Source organism: Loxodonta africana, chromosome 19 (assembly GCF_030014295.1).
Source record: "Loxodonta africana isolate mLoxAfr1 chromosome 19, mLoxAfr1.hap2, whole genome shotgun sequence".
NCBI lineage: Eukaryota > Metazoa > Chordata > Mammalia > Proboscidea > Elephantidae > Loxodonta > Loxodonta africana.
Genome location: NC_087360.1, coordinates 2,328,151 through 2,345,724, shown reverse-complemented (window position 1 = coordinate 2,345,724; position 17,574 = coordinate 2,328,151). Strand labels below are relative to the sequence as shown.

Below are 17,574 nucleotides of genomic sequence, written 5' to 3'. Positions count from 1 at the left end.
AACAAAGAGAGGTACAGCAACCAGCAGAAGGGGTGTGGGCAGATGAAGGCAAACGGTGAAACAAGAAAGATCCAAGGGAGGGTGAGGCCGCGGCGCAGCACCCAGGGACAACCTGTGCCTTCCCTCTTCTTTACCCAGGGTGTCCCTCCTGCGCTCGCCTCCTGTCACCACCCAGAGACTTAGCTCTGTTAGGAGAGATACAGGCCTGGCACGAGTCCACAGGCACAATTATGGTAAAGCACGAGCACAAATGTACACACGTACAATTATTAATATATGTAAAGAATACCTCACGTAACATACAGCGCGGTGTTCTTAGCTGCTGTCGAGTTAGTTCTGACTCACAGCGACCCCATGGGTGCCGACGAGCACTGCTCCAAAGGGTTTTCAAGGCTGTGACCTTTTGGAAACAGGTCACCAGGCCTTTCTTTCAAGGCATCACTGGGTGGGTTCAAACCACTAACCTTTCAGTTAGCAGCTGAGTACATTACCTGTTGGCATCACCAACAGAATATATTAAATGTATTAATTATATGTTAATTAATATATAAAACAGATGTTAATATATATCTACAAAGACTGACATTTTGGTTAGCAGACAAACAACCTCTGCACCACTAGGGCTCCATATACACAAACACACACACACACACCCTCTTTTTTTTTTTTTTTTTTTATTGTACCTTCTGCTGCCCTGCTTCAACAACAAGAAATGAAATTCTCCTCTGTCTTGGTAAGAAACCAAGCTCCAGCAACTAATGAGCCTTAAAATTGAGCTGTAATGAATTTTGTGTTGTGCTATGTGATTTGAATAGAATAATTCTGGAAAGGCCGTAGAGGGGGTATATCTTTAACCCCTTTGTTCTATAAAAGCAGAAACCTGGAAGAGAAGTGGAGGGAAAAGCCTGTGTGCCCATGTTGGCAACGGTCTGAGCTAGGACCCTGATGCCAATCGCCCCATAACCCCCTGGGCTTAAACCCAAGGGCGAGCAAACACTGCCTCCAGGGGATTCGACTTGAACACATCTGACATGGGGGTGGGGGCAAGGGTGGTTGCTTGGTAGAATTCTCCCCTTCCATGCAGGAGACCCGGGTTCAAATCCAGGCCAATGCACCTCATGCTTGGCCACCACCCGTCTGTCAGTGGAGGCTTTCATGTTGCTGAGAAGCTAACCAGGTTTCAGTGAAGTGTCCAGATTAAGATAGACTAGGAAGAAAGGTCCGGAGATCTACTTCTAAAAATCAGCCCATGAAAATGCTACAGATCACAGCAGTCCAGTCCACAACCAATCACGGGGGTCGCGCAGGGCCAGGCGCCAGCGCATCTCGTCGTGCACGGGGGTCACCATGAGTCAGGGGCCAACTCGACGGCAGCTGACGTGTGTGCATCCCAAAGGGTTCTACCTGAGGGACTTGACTTCTGCTGCTCGGGACACTCTCCCATAAGCTGAGATGGAAAAGCTCTGCTCCTGCCAACAGTGTTGTTCTTTCACTGCCTGTCAAGTACTCATGCTCCCCATCTCTCCCTCCCCCCACCCCCGTTTCCCATTCTCTTTCTCTCACTGATTATCCAATACGAAAGGTAAGCACGGTGCTCACTTTGCTTACCAGATCATCTGTACTGAACAATTTCACTTTTTTGTGTTTTTTTTATACACATCTAAGATTTTGCTTCTGGATATGGCTGGCGTCTATCTCTCTCCCAACCCCACAGCACCTTCCTACAGAATCGAAGCCTCTTCAAATTTACAGTCCCTGACAGGGATGGATTACTCCGTAAGCAAGGTAGGCATGGACTTACTTGCACTTATTTACTTATCTGTAGTGAACTTATGTTTTTCATGACATGTGTGGTGAAAAACATGTAAAATTGTTCACTACAGATTAGTAAGTAAGCACAAGTAAGCCCGTGCTTACCGTGTTTATTCGGTAATCGCCCCTGCCCTTATCCTTTATACCTCACAGAGAAACAGCCATATCTCGCTGCCTGTATTTTGTTAGTTCTTTTGTAAAAATTGGTTGTCATTTTTTTCTCCAAGCAGCAGCATACTTGGTGATAAACACATTTAAATTGGATACTTTAAGAAGCAAAAGACTATGTTCCTTAATCATTTATTCTAGTTCTTGCCTCTTAACTGGAAAAGAAAGTAACAAGAACGACTTGTCAAGTCTGTAGCTGCATTTTCAGATAATATGCTTCAAAAAAAATTCCTTCTCTCCAGGGAGGAAAAGAAGACATCCTCTTTAACCAAGAAGTCCTTTCCTTCCTTAGCTTTTTTTCATCGATGGCTACACCCTGGAGCAGGAAAAAAATCTGTACCTTTGAATGGTGGAATTCCCACCAATAAAGTGGGGTACCAAGATGTCTCCTCTTCATTAGCAAAGATGTCTTTAAATACCCACAACACAGATATTCGAGTTAGTCGTTTCAGAAACTTTTAGACAGTAACTGAGAGCTGTTGTTGGCTAGGCAGTTAGGTCTGTACTCTGTAAACCTTCCCCGAGCAAGTGTGACCTGTGATGTTTGTTACTGGTATTTCACATGACAGGTATTCGAGCAGGAATGGAAGCCCAGACTCCAGGAGTGGCATCTCACAGTGGCCCCAACACCGTGAATGTGAAAGGTTTGGCAAGTGGGGGCGGCAGAACTGGAGCAGGGATGCCGGGCCTTCGGGGGAAGCCAGTGCTTAGCGCTGATCGTTACAGAGAAGCCAGACACCCAATTATTTGCTCTGTGATAGTGCCTCAATTTTATAAGTTGGCAATGTATTCCAACTTTAAAAAAGAAAAAACTCTTCAAGGGACAAAACATACCAATGAGCTCAGTCCTGCCTGAAGAGTCCCACTTCGCAACCACAGATTGACAGTTTCTTCTTTCCCCATTCCATCTCTCACTCTTCCTCATCGGTCACCAATGAATCGCCATTTAACGTTCTAAAAAGATGGTGCACCTTAAGAGAAATGCAACCAGAATGCTCCTTAGAAGCGAGGATGGTGAGATTCCATCTCATTTACTTAGGACATGTCATCGGAAAAGACCCATCGCTAGGAAAGGCACACTGTGGCTGGTAGCGTGGAGGGTCAGCAAAGATGAGGGAAACCCTCCATGAGATGGAGTCACACGATGGCCGCCAACAATGAGCTCAGAGACACCAACGATCGCAAGGACGGCCTAGGACCAGGCAACATTTTGTTCGATTGCACCTAAGGCCACCACGAGTCTAAGGTGACTCCAGGCCAACTAACGACAACAGGATGGTATAGTTCTAGGGACTTCACACAGCAACTTCAAAGGACTTTCCTCTCTTCTTATCATCCTCTCATAAAGTACAAGGGCATCATCAATTACTGCCAAGAATACACCAAATATCAAACAAAAATCTCAAACATGAATAAATTTAAATTTGCCTTGATTTGAAGAAAATAAAAAGTGACAGGTTAAAACCACTCTTATACGTGTATACTTATAGAAAGAACATGCGAAAAAAGGACAAACCAACAAAAACCTTTCTTCTTTTCCTCTAGTCTCAAAAACTGTTACCAGAAATTTCCCTCTTTGGGCAATTTGCCTAAAAAGTTTGCCTAATTTACGGCACAAGCCCAACTGCAAGTACTCCCTGACAGTGTATTTCCCAGGCCTGATCCTCAAACAACCCGGGTAGAGTCTCGGCTCAATCCTGTAAGTGTCTTGGTAATCCGCATTGACAGAGAATCGACCCAGACGCCGATACACGGAGAAGAGGCGTCTGAAGAAATTGCCAGGAGTTATCTCCAGCTGTTTATTATTCCTGGAAGATTCACAGGGACGCTCGCCACCATGAAGCGCGCACTAACGACTCTGTTACACCAGTGCGTAGGGTAATTCTCCACGTGGCAGTGCGCACTAACATGACTGTTGTAGCACTGGGTACGGTAATCCTCCACGTGGAAGTGCGCACTAACATGACTGTTGTAGCACTGGGTACGGCAATCCCCCACGTGGAAGTGCGCACTAACATAGCTGTTACACCAGTGGGTACGGTAATCCTCCACGTGGAAGCGCGCACTAACACTGCTGTTACACCGGTGGGTACGGTAACCCTCCACGTGGAAGCGCGCACTAACACTGCTGTTACACCGGTGGGTACGGTAATCCTCCACGTGGAAGCGTGCAGTAACCCGGCTCATCACACCAGTGGGTACGGTAATCCTCTACGTGGAAGTGAGCACTGACACGGCCCCGTTACACTAGTGGGTACGGTAATCCTCCACATGGAAGAGCGCACTAACCCGGCTCCGTTACACTAGTGGGTACGGTAATCCTCCACGTGGAAGCGCACACTAACCCAGCCCCATTACACTAGTGGGTACGGTAATCCTCCACGTGGACGCGAGCACTAACATGACCGTTATAGCACTGGGTATGGTAATTCTCCATGTGGAAGCGCGCACTCACCTGGCTCCGTTACACCAGTGGGTACGGTAATCCTCCACGTGGAAGCGCACACTAACCCAGCTCCGTTACACTAATGGGTACGGTAATTCTCCATGTGGGAGATGCTTTAAAAAATTGTTTGCAAGTTGTTGTTCCATTGGGATGGTTTTAGACAATCCAAGGCGTTTACTCTAAATAAATGTTTGGAAGTGGTGACTTAAAAAAAAGAAAGAAAAACCTTCAACTCTTACCCAGCCCTGGTTTTATTTTCCCTTATTTGGCTGTGGAATGTGGTGTGGAGGGATTGCTATAATCCTGAGGAGTGTGAGCTGTCGAGCATTATTTTTGGGGGCAGGTGGTGGACTAACACTATCAGCACACCTGGACTTTTCCATCATCTTTGCACATCTACTGTTGTACTTGACAATGGATTCCGTTTGGGTTTGTGAGTAAAAGGACAGCCCTTTAAGCCACAACAGTGGCTTAAACTAGACACAAGTTCGTGTAAACACAATCTAGTTCTAAGCATCCCAATGCTAGGATCATGCCACCACCACCAGGAGGGAACCCGGCTCCTCTCATCTTTTTCCACAGATGCCTTTGGCATTCTCGTCAAACACACTGGCTGCATGAGTTCCGGACATCACAAACAACATCCAGGCAGCAGGAAGGATAGGAGACTGAATAAAGATGCCTGCTTTATAAGGACACTTCTGGAAAGGTGCATTTCACACCTCCGCTTGCAGTGCCACATGGCTACATGGAGCTACAGAGAATGCCAGAAAAGGCAGTTTTTATTCTAGGTGGCCACTTGCTCAGCTTAAATTGGGGGGGGGGGAAGCTATTATTAAGGCAGGAGCAAAGGTCAAATTGGGGGAAACCAGAAGGCACTGCCACAGTAAGGACCCCGCTGCGCTGCAACTGTCGTGTGTCTGTGGCTTAGCAGTATCCGCAGTACTGGTAGTACCCGTAGTAGTACCCGCAGTAGTATTCGCAGTGACAGTGAACGCCACAGGGCCGGGAGCTGCCACGGCATCAGCTCCAGCCATCTTCACCACCAGCCTCCAGGGAGCACTCTCAGGCCCATGTCATCCATGAGGAATCTGAAACCCGGGAGTCTGGATCACCCGGGGTAACACGGCCTGTGGAAGAGCTGACTTGCCGTCCTCCCAAGGGACACTCAGCTCACAGTCCTTGCTCCTAAGTCCTCGTTCCCACATCTTCCACCAGCTGCTGTCACTGCCGTCGAGTCGACTCCAACTCAGGGCGACCCCCCGTGTGTCCAAGTAGAACTGGCCTCTGTAAGGTTTCAACGGCAGCTTTTTTGGAAGTAAATCACCAGGCCTTTCTTCCGAGGCACCTCTGGGTGGCCTGGAGCCTCCAACCTTTTCGTCGGCACTGAGCGTGTTCACCGCTGGCACCACCCAGGGAAGCCCACATACCCAGCTTCAAATTGGCTGAGCTGTATCTGGCCCAGCCCACCCAGACTTTCTGACATTCGGGAGGCCGTTAACACTCACACTTGAAAAAAATGATTCACTTCCACAAACCATGACTCCATCCCGCTGTGGTCAGGTCACGGTGCCGAGTGTCACCATCCCGCTCCAAAGGTACTTACAGACAAGCAGGAGGTCTCACCAGGTGCCCAGGGTTTTAATTCTGCCCATAGATGATTTTACCTTATTTTTGGGGCCTGAGGTTTTCTTTTTAATTAGCAATTAACCTTTAAAAATTGGAGGTTTCTCATAAAAATCTGGACTTCTGCCCTTTCTGAGGAAAGAGGATAAACCCTGACCCACATTCCCATATGGAACCAACTCCAGAGCTGGGAAGCACTGCCTCCTTTAGCCAGGGCCTCGTCTCCATGGAGATCTGCTTCCCTCTGACACCTGTCCGGCCTCACTAAAATTCACTCTGCCTGCCTAGCCCTGTGGGCATTTGCACCTGTGACCCATGGGAAGGGAGAAAATTACACAGATAGCTATGCTTCACGCAAGACCATAACAACTGAATTTTCAGCTACCGCAAGCCCCCTACACCAGCTACATAGATAAATAGCTTAAAAAGGCCTCAGGGCTATTAATCCAGTACCTTTTGTCATCATTAGATTGAAGAGAAAATTGAAAGAGTGGCTTGAACCTCTCTTTGATCTCCAGCAAAGAGATGTTAATAACCACGTTTCTGGGGAGAGGGCTGATTAACACGGAATTTAGTGGTGTTCCTGTACAGCCATTGTCAGGAACGTTCACAGTATAATAAATTTCTAACTAGCTCATGAATACATAAACAGAAGAATGATTCTGGTTGCTATGGCCGTTCACTGCTGGAAGGTGAAGACAGATGAAGCTTTGTTTCAGGGGTGCAGGGTGAACGGCAAAGGGCTATGTAGTCAAAAGCTTTGTTGAAAAACATACTCTTTAATCTGTACATTCCTGAGAGCAGAGTTTGAAGTCTTTTAAGAGTTCCAGCAAACGCCAGCAGTCCAGAAATCAGCCTTTTTCTTGGCCCTCTGTCTATAAATATTAAAATGGTTCATCTATCTCAACCGGATTCACAATAAATATCTCTGATGTGGGTCCTAGAAATGATTCCAAACACCTAGTGACATAACCTCTGCAAAGCATGCTGGGGAAATTCTGACGATAGCCAGATATGAGGCATGCTCCTGGGTATATTAGTTGGGGTACCATAATAAGTGACCCCAGAATACAGTGGTGTATACAAAACACAAGTTTACTACCCCCCCTCCCCCATCACTTGGCCAGAAGGATAGTTCTGAAAGTCTCAACATGTGGCTTCAATCTCTGGGCCCAAAGTGGCTGCTTCAGTCCCCACCATTGTGTCTGCATCTCAGCCAAGGAGAAGAAAAGGTCCAGGGGAGCACACATTTCTTCTTTTTAAAGCAAAGTTCCAATGCCACATACATCACTTCTCCTCACACCTCATTGGCCAGAGCCTAGTCACAGTCTCACCTAGCTGCAAGGGATTCTGGGAAATGCAGTCTTCAGCTGGGCACCCATGCACACTGCTAACACTTGGGAGTTACATTATTAAACAGATGACAAAAGATTCTGGTAGGCAGTTAGCAATCACATCCACACTGGAGAGGGGAGCTCTTCTTGAATATAAAAAAATTACAAAATGTTCTTATCCTTTTTGAACACAGCCTTGTATGTGTGTGATGTAATAATAACTCTTGGAGAAAGGCTACTGGGTCATGCACGAATGAGACAAATGCATTACATGGTCCGCAAGGTCAGAATAAATAAATGAAATAGTAGAACACAGTGCTTCAGACTGTAGGCTCTGTGGAGTTGGGAACCTTCTATCGGAATCTTGCTTCCACTATTTTCTAGGAGTCCCTCGTGGCTCAAATGGTTGCATGCTCAGCTGCTAGCTGAAAGGCTGATGGTGTGAATCCACCCAAAGGCACCTTGGGAGAAAGGCCTGGAGATATACTTCCAAAAGGTCACAGCCACTGAAAACCCTATGGAGCACAGTTCTACTGTGACACGCCTAAGGTCACCACGAGTCGGAGTTGACTCGATGGCAACTGATTTGGTTTTCTACTACTTTCTAGCTGTTTGACCTTGGTTGGGCAAGTTGTTTAACCTATGAGTCTCTGATCTTTATTTGTAAGAATGGGATAAAAACAGTACTGACTTCATAGTGATATTACGATGATTAAATGTCATAAGGTATGCAGAGCTCCCAACCCAAAGCTCGGCTTCAGTGCATACCATCATGCCTGTACCCAAGCCAGTAGGAAGGAGCGGTGAGGGGAGGATGTGGGAAGCTCACATTCAGCCCCTGTCAGTCAATGTATATAAAGTGGCACACATCACTTCTGTTCATATTACATTGGCCAGAAATTAATCACACCGCTTCACTTAGCTGCAAGGGAGGCTGGTAAATGCAGCCTTAATACTTAATATTATTTCTCTCTATATTCTGACAAGGAGTCAGGCTCCCCATAATCCAGGTCAATTTATGTTCTTGTGAATCCCAAAATCATATTTCCAGACTAGGTTCTTTTGATGTTGTTTGTTTCTGGTGTTATTTTTTGTGATAGCTGGGGTAGCTGGTGGAGTCCATGCTAGTAAGTGTCACCATAAATTGGAAAATCATACAACCTTCTGCTTCTCTGAATCGGCTCCAATTTTAAGGGCTCTTGAAACAGTGGGATTCCAAGACTAATGCAAGTGCTTTTATGGGAAGAACTGCCACAGGATCAGATTCATGGGGCTCTCTCCAAAGCTCCTCAAATGTACCACTCACAATTCGCCATTAGATGGAAATCGCTGAGTAACCATCTTGCCTCAGTGGGTTAGTAGGGTCAGTAACACACTAGAAAAAGTCCTATATTCAGAGATGCAAATGGTCGTTAACATTATCTTAACTCTGCAAAGCATTTTACAGTTTATAAATTGCTTCCCTATGATCATGCCATGTTATTCTCAGAACACTCCCACGTGCTTGGAATGGCCTCTATAGTTGAGAAACTGTCTGAAGTCAAGGCCGCAGCGTACATAGGCAGCAAAGCTAGAATTTAGATCTTAGGTTTGCTTATTTTCAATGTGGGTCCCCGGAGTGCTGAGAAAGTACCGAAGACAAATACAATTTGGGAGACAGTCTTATTTGTTCATGTTCTGATAACTGTTTCCATCTGAACCAAATGTTTAGAATGTCTTCACTTGTAAATATTTTTGAGTCAAAACTCTGTATTTGAGATTTAAGAAAAATGGAGTCAGTGGATGGCAGTAAAACCAGTGTGGTGTTGTTGTTAGGTGTCATCAAGTCGATTCCAATGTGACACAGTAGAACTGCCCCATAGGGTTCTCTAGGCTGCAATCTTGACCAGAGCAGATGACCAGGTCTTTCTGCTGAGAAGCCCGTGGGTGGGTTCAAACCACCGGCCTTTTGGTGAGCAGCTGAGTACTTAACTGTTGTGCTACCCAACCTACTGCCGTCGAGTAGATTCTGACTTACAGCGACCCTACAGGACAGAGTAGAACTTCCAAGGAGTGGTTGGTGGATTCAAACTGCAGCCAAGTTCTTAACCACTGCACCAAACCAAAACCAAACCCGTTGCCATCGAGTCAATCCAGACTCATAGTGAAACTATAGGACAGAGCAGAACCATCCCATAGAGTTTCCAAGAAGTACCTGGTGGATTCGAACTGCCGACCTTTTGGTGAGCAGCCATAGCACTTAACCACTACACCATCAGGGTTTCCAACCACTACACCATCAGGGTTTCCAACCACTGCACCAGGGCTCCTAAAACCAGCATGTAAGAAGTGGTAAAATTCAAAATATTTAACAACCAGCTAAATGGCTGTTCCCTGGTAGGCTGTTCTCTGCGTATTAGCCAAGATCAGCTCTGCCCAAAAGGCAAAAACCGTCCTGAATTATTTCACAAAGTCTGTTAGGACAAGCCACATTGGCAGCGGTCAGGCCATCTTTCAATAACGCAAACACAGGTTGATGTTTTAATTTGGCTTTGTCCACCCCCTTCCCTTTTCCAGCCTTGGTAGAAATGACTATTTCTTTAGGGTATCCTGGGTGACGTCACTGTCTGGAATTTAGGGCCTTTCTATGAAAAGGTCACCTGGAGATTCTCACATTGCTCTCTGAGAGGAGAAAGTGAGTGAAATGGGAACCTCGTATCAAGAGAGAAAAGAGGTACAGCTCCCACCCCATGCTCACTCAGGACAAGCACCCTGAGTGGGATCTGGCCACTGTGACTCTTCTCACTGTTTTGTTTTGCTTTTTTCCTTTTTTCAATTAACTTTTTTAAACCCCTTGTTTTGTTATTGTGTGATACGTAACATTTTCCGTTTCAACATACTTCACGTGTACAATTCAATGACATTACTTGTGTTCATTGAGTTGTACAACCATCATTATATTTTAACTAATCTTTCCCCAAAGTATTTATTCTTTAGTGGGTCTTCGAAAGGGTCCCTTTAGCTTCGAGCCCCTGCTTAGAATCTTTATCTCTATCAAGTTCTCAGGAGATGCTGATGCTGCTGGCTAGGGACCGGTTCTGAGAAGCACTAGTAGAGCAGTAGTTCTCAAAGTTTATTACACATAAGAACATGGATTTATCAGGCATAAGAATTACCGAGGGGCCTTGTTAAACTGAAGGTTCTAATTCAGTATGTCTGGGACGGAAATACAAACTCTCAGCAGGGATTTGAACCAGAAAAAACCGGTTTGAAGCCCTGCTTTTCTTAAGTGTGGCACATAAAAGGCAGAGGGCTTGATTTCTTATGTTCCTTAGTCTAGCCAAGCAGCCACTTCTTGGAAACCCTATGGGGCAGTTCTACTCTGTCCTATAGGATCGCTATGAGTCAGAATCAACTCGATGGCAATGGGTGTTTAGGTATAAAATAAGCACTTTTTCAACACATGTGCTGGCCAAAACTATATATAGTCCAAATAATTCCTTTTTCTCTTTCCCTCTTCCTGTCTTTGATTTGTCTCTTTCATTCCATCTGAAAGCACATATCTAAATAAAATTAAACTAAGTTAAAAAGTGTGGAATTTGATTCCACTCTACGAGTAGTAGACAACACTAAGTGGGTTGAAGGTTGGTCCCTTCTGTAACGTCCCAGTCCAACGGGAGACTTATCCTGCAGAAGAAAGAGAGGGGTGAGCTGTCCTATGCAGGATGTCATGCTGTACATCCACGGGCCATCTTCCGAGGAATGGTCCACAGCTTTCTGACGCTCAGAGACATCTGTGGTCCTCACGGCATCATGCCAAGTTTAACGATTGGTGGTGTGAGCTTCAGGAGGCCTGCTGATGTTTTTGGTTTGAACATACAATCAGCCCACTCAGTGGCCCACGGATCTTTGTTCCCACCAAGAGAATGGGAGCTTTCACAATCTCAAGCTTTCACGTTAAAATCCAAATTTCCAAATTCTCTTCCTCTAGCCAGAATCAGCAATTTCCTTCTACTAAGAGGTATTGATACTCACCGTGGGCTGGGCTCTATCCTAGGTGCCAACCCCAACAAACAGAGCGAACAGCATCCATGCCCTCAATCTGGATGCTACTTCCATCCTGCGACCAGCCCACTCCACTCATCCATAATCATCCTTGCTCTGTTAGTGTTGGACTCCAAAACTACACTGCAGTAGGTTCCCATCTCAACTCCTCCACTCACCGGGTGTGGTGTTTGGGCATTAGAACCTTTACAAGACTCACATTTCCTCATCAGTAAAAGAGAAATTACAATGCCTTGTCATTGCTCTTAGGTGCCATTGGGTCAGTTCCGAATCATAGCGACCCTATGTACAACAGCATGAAATACTGCCCAGTCCTGCACCACCCGCATGATCTCTGTTATGTTTGAGCCCATTGTTGCAGCCACTGTGTCAATCCATCTCATTGAAGGTCTTTCTCTTTTTCGCTGACCCACGACCTTACCAAGCATGATGTTCTTCTCCAGGTCCCTCCTGATAACATGTCCAAAGTACATGAGACATAGTCTCACCATCCTCACTTCTAAGAAGCACTTTGGCTGTACTTCTTCCAAGACAGGCTTGTTCATTCTTGTGGAAGTCCATGGTATATTCAATATTCTTCACCAACACCATAATTCAAAGGCATCAACCCTTCTTCTGTCTTCCTTAGTCACTGTCCAGCTTTCCCATGCACATGTGGCGACTGAGGACACCATGGCTTGGGTCAGGTGCATCTTAATCCTCAAAGTGACATCTCTGCTTGTCAACATTTTAAAGAGGTCTTTTGCAGCAAATGTGCCCAATGCAACACAATGTCTACCTCTAGGGATTTGGTAAGGATTAAAATAAGCATTAAGGAGCCTTGGTGTCAAAGTGGTTAAGAGATCAGGCTGCTAACCAAAAATCCACCAGCCACTCCTTGGAAACCCCATGGGGCAATTCTATTCTGTCCTATAGGGTCGCTATGAATTGGAATCAATTCGACAGCACACAACAAGAACAAGATAATACATAAGATGCCCTGGTGGCACAATGGTTAATCCGTTGGCTGCTAACCGAGAGGTCAGCAGTTCAAACCCACCCAGTGGCTCCCCAGGAGAAAAGACCTGGCAATCTGCTTCCATAAAGATCACAGCCTAGAAAACCCTCTAGGGAAAGTTCTGTTCTGTCACATTGGGTTGCCATGAGTCAGGATCTACCCCGCAGCACAACAAGAAAACACATAGAGTGCCTGGCGTATAGCAGGTGTTCAATAAGTGTTAGGTTACTTTTGGCTCCAATCGGGCCTCCTGAATTTCCCTATGAACACCATATGCACTAGACAGAGTGGCCTTTAGGATCAGAGGATTGGTGTTGTTTCGTAAAAAAAAAAAAAAATAGCTTCCCCTTATTTGGTGTTTGCTAGCATGTCTTTCAAAATGTGACCTCTCCTTCAACATCTTTATAAGGTGCTTACATTTTTAAAGTCTGACCAACCACTGTCTTAGAACAAGTTTAGAAAAATTTGAGAGAAGAGGGGGAAGAAAAACCCTGCTTCACATAAGGCATGAGAAAGTCAGGAATTAAGAGGGTCTTTGTGAGCGACAGAGTACAGGCTAAAGGAGAGGTTCCTTTAGTAAAGACATGCTCTTCAACCAGGTACATTCCCGTAGCAAAAACAAGCAATACAGGCAACACAACGCAAAACAAAACCCAGAGTGTCTTTCTGTCTTTGATAACAGCTCGCTCTAGGAGTGCAGCCATCTCAGAACAGCCAAAGATTGAAAGGTTCAGCTTTACTCTTTCTCAAGAAGGCAGAGTGTACCAAGACGACAAGAACACACACCCTACCCCATACAGTCTCACTGCCGAAAAGAGTGACACATTACTTGTCTAAACTGATGAGAAAGTACAAACATTAACATATCACTGACTTTTCCTAAAACCTCAGTCCCATGAATTTTAAGAAGTCACTTCCCTGCAGAGACAGAAATCAAACACCATTGCAGAGGCTTCTGGCTAAACATGGGTAAACCGGTAAACTACCATTAAGCAAAATATGATTAAGTTTAAACAACAACAACAAAACACTGTTGCCTTCAAGTCAATTCCGACCCATGGTGACCTTATAGGACAGAGTAGAGCTGCCCCATAGGGTTTCCAGGGAGCAGATGGTGGATTCCAATTGCTGACCTTTTGGTTAGCAGCCGAGCTCTTAACCACTGTGTCACCAAGCTTAAAAAAAAAAAAATGAACTGCAACATGGATAAACTTGTTCACCTACTGATTAAGCATTTCCCAAGCATCTACTACGTATCTGATACTGTGCTAGGCGCTTGGGAGCCAGCAGCGAGCAAGACCCAAGGGTCCCTGCTCTCAGGGAGCTCACGTTCTCTTTCAGAAGATGGTTGACGTAAAAGACAAACGGATCCGAGCCATGGTAGGACCTGGTGAAGGAGCTTCCCCGTTAGATGGAATTGTACACAGGCCATCAGGAGCTTGGCATATTTGGGAAGAGACAGGGAAGAGATTCTAGAATGTCTTGGGCAACGGGAGAAGTCAGAGAGATAAACAGAGACCAGCTCATACAGTGAGCCACAGCAAGGGTTTTGGCCTTTGTTCTAAGTATGATTGCAAACCACAGGAGGGTTTTAATGAAGGGTCTGCAATACTCAGATTTTTATGCTTTGCAAGATCTTTTAAATGCTGATTAGAGAAGACTGTAGAGTGCAAGAGGTGAAGCAAGGGGGGCCCATGGGGAGGCTGTGCCTTCGCCAGACAAGAACAGGATGGCTGGCTTATGGATGGCCTCAATGGAGGTGTATCAATGGATGGGGGATGTATTTTGGAGGAGAGCTGAGAGTTAAGATTTGGAAAACTCGAGAAAGAGAAGAATTGCGGATGGATGTCTCCTAGGTTTTTGCTCTATATACACATAAATAAGGAGACACACATCTTTGTAACTGTGGGAACTGCTTGATAACCAATCTAAATCTACTAAGAAATGGAGTTTGTCATGGAATGGTCTAGCAGGCTGACTTGTGTCTGAACTCCATAAATAAGCACAGATTCCACAGACGACCCTTTGCACAGCCTACAGCAGCATCAACGTCATAATTCTGTCTTCCTGATATCTTGTATCCCCCACACCAAACACAGTGCCTGAAACAGAAAGATGGCTAGTAGACATAGGTTAAACTGCATCTTAACTCCAATATTCAGAGTATCTCTATTTATAAATACTGAATTTGTTTTCAAAGGAAAAATTTTTAAACAGGCAAGAGTCTTAAGATTCAAAAGTACTAAGACTTCTAAACTCCCATTTCGTGTCTGAAATCTATACTCTGGGGACATGTCTCTATTTCACTCCCCAGTGGAGATTCTGTGAGTTTAATGTAAATCAAATACATTTCTTTAATTTCAATAGCTTGCATAATGCTGCCCAGCAAGACACAATCAAATTAGCGGTGGCAAAGGAGAGAGGACAGAGGGTGAAATCAACCAGCCCAATCTCATTAGAATCACAAAAGCTTACATTTTTATGAGTGGCTTCAGAAAGCAAGTTCTGAAAGTATATTGATCAAAAAAAAAAAAGGAAACACAACTCATGGAAATAGACCTGCCGACTGTCAACTAAAGAAACACTGATGGTTAACAAATTATGTGGTGCATTTAATACGTGTCTGCAGGGACGGCACATAAAATTATGTAATCTGTGTTATCTTTTTTAAGTAATATATTGGTCGTAGAGCAAAGTGGTGGGGGGAAAAAAAGCTATCCATTGTGACTCACTGTCAACCAAGGGGAGTGGTGGGAAATATCCTAAATGGCTCAAAAAGCTGTCCCTGCCTTGAACTCGGAACACTAAGATGCAAGGGGAAAATACTTTAACTTAGGTGTTTTCTCCCTTGAATCACAAACATCCTATTCCGTGGAATTAACCTGGAAGTTAATCCAGGTTACTGTGGACAGTAACCAATTTGTGCTTCTCCACACCATTTCCAAGAACGAAGGTTATGATTTTTTCTATAGAATCTAATTATCAAATGAATCTCTCAATTTCGGCCCATTTTTTGAGTTTTTCCAGCCACTGATGCCTGGAATCCTGACTGTAAAGTCAATTTGAGAAGCAAATATTCTAAAAGCCATCCCCAGAGTTAGACCACTTGCAGATCCACTTTTTAGAAAGCAAGTTCAGTACGTTTTCCTTGTGTTTGCTGAACGTTAGGGCAAAGACCCAGAGAAGCCACCAACGCTCCTTTTTAGATGCTCCCCCTGACCTAGGAAACAGAACCCATTTTTATTTTTCCAGGATGGTTCTGAGACAGTCCTAAGCTACAGGTATAAGTTAATTGGCCTCCTACGGCGACATGAGACCCCAAAGCAAATGTCTGAATGACTCTGAGAGGAAAATAGTCTACTGATTCCTGAACAGACTAAATATCTTAACATACGAATGTCTCCCAGATGTCAGCGCTGTTGAATATTTGCGTACTGCTCTATTTCCTTTCCTTTTTTTTTTTTTTCAATTGTGCTTTAGGTGAAGGTTTACAGAGCAAATCAGTTTCTCATTTAAACAATTAATACACAAATTGTTTTGTGACACTGGTTGCCAACCCCGCGATGTGCCAATATTCTCCCCTTCTCCACTCCGTTCCCCGTTTCCATTCATCCAGTCTTCCTGTCCCTTTCTGCCTTCTCATCTTTGCTTTTGGACTAGTGTGTTCATTAGCCTTGTATACATGATTGAACTGAGGCAGGTCTCTCACGTGTGTTATTGTTTGTTTTATAGACCTGTTTAATCTTTGGCTAAAGGGTAAACTTCAGGAGTGACTTCAGTACTGAGTTAAAAGGGTGTCCGGGGGCCATACTCTCAGGGTTTCTTCAGTCTCTGTCAGACCAGTAAGTCTGGTCTTTTTTTGTGAATTTGATTTTGTTCTACATTGTTCTCCAGTTCTGTCTGGGACCCTCTATTGTGATCCCTGTCAGAGTAGTCGGTAGTGCCAGCCAGGCACCATCTGGTTCTGGACTCAGTCTGGTGGAGGCTGCGGTAGTGGTGGCCCATCTACTTGTTTTCTTTTTTATTGTCTTGGAAACAGTGCAGCCTAGTAGTTAAAAGCCTTCTCTGGCGTTTTGGTGCCCTCGCTGCAAACATCAACTACATGTCTCTCACTAGACATGGAATCTGAGAAGGCTACTCCATCTCTTGAGCCTCAATGCTCTCACCTGTGAAACAGAGTTCAGCGTGAACCCACCACAGGGTTGCTGTGTGGAATAAAGGAGACAGGATATGCTGAAGGACAGCACATAGGAAGCCTCTGCTGACGTCAGCCATCTTTATAATCACTGATGGTTTATTCATTCACTGATGCACTCTTTGTCCAGTAAATATTTACTGAGGACCCTCGAGATGCCAGATGTTGTGCTAAGTGCAAAGTGTGGGAGACAGATCAGACACTGTGCTTATTATTGCAGGCCTCGTGGTCTGGTGGGTTACTAAACAAACCAATGCACAAATACACACATAAATGTGTAACAGGTGCTGTAAAGTAAAAGTGGTTCTCTGTGGGAATTTACAGAAGGGATCTGGTTTGGGTTGAGGCTGTCTAAGTACACTCTAAGAAAGGGAATTTAACGTGAAAGCTAAAGGATGAAAAGACATTATCTGTGTGAAAAGTGGGGACAAGATCACGTTGAGCTTTTTTTTTTACTATAATTTACTGCATTTCAACTAAGATGTTGTTAGATGCTGTCGAGTCAGTTCCAACTCGTAGTGACCCTATTTACAACAGAACGAAACACCGCCCAGTCCTGCACCATCCTCACAATCGTTGTCATGGTTGAGCCCACTGCTGTAGCCACTGTGTCAATCCATCCAGTAGAGGGTCTCCCTCTTTTTCGCTGAGTCTCTACTTTACGACGCGTGATGTCCTTCTCCAGGGAATGATCCCTCCTGACAACATGTCAATTAAGATAGTATGGGAAATACAGAAAAGTACAATGAAGAAGTTTAATGACACCCATAATCCCACCACCAGGAGGCAAACTGGTGTAGACTCTACCAAGTATTTGTTTCTAGGAAAAAATGCATAAGGATGATATTGTATGTCTATACACATACATATTCACATACACCTATATAAATGCATGTATGCATTAAAACCATCGTTTTCCACTTAATACTGTATCTTGAGCATCTACTCATGC

General features: G+C 44.8%; 1 protein-coding gene across 1 annotated transcript in view; it reads right to left on the bottom strand.

Annotated features, from left to right (window-relative positions):
• Positions 1-17,574, bottom strand: part of LOC135228270 (transmembrane protein 132D-like) — a 338,352-nt gene that overhangs the window by 229,763 nt on the left and 91,015 nt on the right. The gene's annotated exons all lie outside the window — the stretch shown is intronic.